Below are 3165 nucleotides of genomic sequence, written 5' to 3'. Positions count from 1 at the left end.
GTGTGAATCGGCAAAAATCGGTTTTAAAAGCGCTCTCCAAAGCTGCTTGGCTTCACGCCACCAGCCGCCTCCCCACGCTTTGCTTTCTTCTCCCGATTCAGTGTCCAGTAAATGCAGTGGGTCTCTGGTGTGTGTGTGTTTTCCCTCGCCTACTCGGCCTTTATCGTGGGTGACTGAGTCCCTTTTCCTCGGGGGTCATTCCGGGAGTGAGGGCCCAAGCCCTCTGCCTTGGGAAAGAAACGTCTCCGAGACGTGGCCCAAGTCCCCAGGACGCTGCCGCTTAAACTGCAACGCCCCGCGCCGGCTTTTCAAACCAAATGAAAATGTTTAAAAACCACAGATGGCCTCAAAGATGCGGCAGGCGAGTGATTCCAACTACTCCCCCATCTCGTGGGTTGGCCCAGCCTGTGAGCGCGATCCTGAGGTGGGTCCGGGTGGAGTGAATAGCTTTTTTTCGGGGGGGGGTGGTGGTGGACTGAATATCATTTTTACAAGTGGAGAAAATGAGGTCTAGATGGGCAGGCAAAGCAAGATGTCTGACTCAATTATTTCTACAGGGAATGGCTGGAAAAGGTTAAGGTAAACGGATTGTAAATGAATATGGAGATGCTAAAGCCATGCTTTATGTAGCTTTTACAAGAGTAGGGCGTGCAGAAGACTTTTCTTGGGGGGGGGGTGAAGGGCAAGGTTGATTTTGTTGTTTTGTTCCGGTGGGTTTATCTCCAGGCAACTTCCTTTTAATCCGAAGGTGAACGAAATGACACTAACAATTAAGGATCTATACTTCAATCTCGCACATACCCAAGTAAAAGATTATTATCAATAAAGCCTTGGGACTACCTTTATAATTGTCACTTTTTATGTCACTTTTTGGTGGGCGTGCGTGTGCGTGTTTGAACCCTTGATGAATGAGTGGACTTTAGAATGGAATGGGGAGAAATCAAAGTGAGAGTCCGGATTTCAACAGTACAAGGCACCTTCTTGAACAGTGTGCTTCCTAAGTGGAAGAAAGAAACACGAACACTACAAAATTAATTTATACACATTCTGGCCTAATTTAGAACACATTACAACACAATATTTCCTCTTGGGACAAAACAGTTTTCTAAAATTTTATTTAAGCATTCTGTTTATAATTTGAATAGAAAAAGAGCACGATTGACTTCATAAATAAGGATCTACACTTTTACAGGTTTCTGTTTTGATAGAATGCATTAATTTACCCTAACGTTTTATAGTTTCAGCTGTGCCATAATCCACATTTTCTGAAGTCCTGACTGAGCCAAAATTTTATGCCCAACAAACACTGTTGGAGAGTTTAATAGTGCACATTGTTTATTTTGGTTAAATTTATCCTAATTTGGTATTAAAAATAAGATTGTAAATATTTTTAATCAAAACCTTCCTCCACCGCAACTCTAGCTTTACGAGATCGGAAAGTGGAGCAACAGCGCTCTCTAGTGGCCAAATGCCACCTCCAGCCATTGAGTTTAACTTCCCTTTTATTCGTTTCAAACCAACTCGAATCGCGTTCTTTAGTTTGACTGGGGCTTGGACCGCTGACACTAATAATGCTTTATCCTTGTGATTGTCAACAAGTCAAGTGCAGCAAACAAGGGCTGCTGAATGCTAAGGATATTCTCATTTGTGCTCCCAACAGCTTCCAGTAGTGCCTTTTCCAAAAGCTTCCAGCCCTTCTCTGCCAGACACTGTAGGTGCCCATGCTATAATCGCCCTGCTGTGCCTTTTAAAACAATTATAGGACAGGCTAGATTTAACGAAAATCACAACTTTTTAACTATCAACTGCCAAGAGGCCCTTCCTCCCCCAACCCCACTCCCCAGGAGTCAGGCACTTCGACAACCAAAAATTGTAGAAGTCAAACATTTTTTTTCCTTTTAAAGTTGTTACTTTTAGGATTAAATCATTGTTATTTGCTATTTTAACCCTGGGATTTTAATACTTTGAGCCCCTTTAAGCTGGGCAATTTTGTGGAAGAATCAAAGCCGAATCAATAGGTTTTTGCCGGATCTCCAAGTGACTGGAAATCCCTGTTGTTGGGCTTGTGCTCGTTTGAATTTCTGTGGACAATAAAAGCGATTTTTAAAATTTCTTTCAAAATCACAGACTGAGCTGAATTGACTGAGCATCCCAATAGATTTTTTAAGAGTGAAGACTAATTGGTTTAAGTGTTTCCTGGGAGGTTAATCTTTTTCTCATTTTCAAATATGCTTTCCTCTTCCTCCAGGTTAGGTGTAACAATTGTATTTTTATGGGTGAATAGACATACATTCCAACAGTATTTTTTGCTTGAAACCGTGGAGTGCGGGCCAGATATTTTTGTGAAAAGGCATCTAACCTCATCTTTTCCACACTTGTGGGAGACTCTGGCCTGGGTAAATGTTCCAATATCAGTAACCTCCCTAATCCCAAATAACAGGATGCTTTTTTTTCTTTTTAAGAACCAGCTAGCCAACTAAACTGTGGCCGTAGTCAAAATATTAGAAAAAGCCACCCGCCTTAGGTTTCTAAAAAAGCCACCCGCCTTAGGTTTGCTTAAAAAAAAAATCCGAAATACATCCACCCCTTCCTTCCTACCTCTCTCATGTTTATTTCCTAGGTGCTCACACCTTACCCGGGGGCTCCCAAACCCCTGCCTTCTTGGTCCAACGCAGTCTTGTTTATATTTTATTGTCTAGAATTTAAGACCCAGTTTTGTCTGCGTTTTTCCTTTCCTCCCACAAACACAAACATCAAAATGAGATGGTTTCAAAGCGAAGCGCCGGGCCTGTCGTAAACTCATTACCTCCAGACGTCTCGCCGGCTCGATGGCTTTATGACACCTTGGCTCTTCCTGTTTTCAAAGAGCCCTAGGTACCGGGCTGGCCGCAGGGGCGGGGGTACGCAGCACCTTCTGCCGGATCTGGGCCTTGGCTTTCCCTCCCAGCCCCCCTCGGCTTTTTCTTCGAGTCCCCTCTTTCATCAGGATCCCCAAGATCTCTGCCACCGCCCCCACCTTCCGCCCAGCCCAGGCTGCCCGGCGCCGCCGCGGCCGCCGCCTCGGCCTGCAAAGGCTGCGCTCGGCCCGAACCCTCACTTACAATGACCTTCATTTTAGCCTCTGAATGCGGCCCTCAGAGGGCCAAGCTGGGGGCTAAACACACA

This window comes from Carlito syrichta, unplaced genomic scaffold (assembly GCF_000164805.1).
Source record: "Carlito syrichta isolate Samal-C Ts95f unplaced genomic scaffold, Tarsius_syrichta-2.0.1 Scaffold126572, whole genome shotgun sequence".
Taxonomy (NCBI): Eukaryota; Metazoa; Chordata; class Mammalia; order Primates; family Tarsiidae; genus Carlito; species Carlito syrichta.
The sequence above is the reverse complement of the archived record's forward strand: the minus strand, read 5'-3'. Positions refer to the sequence as shown.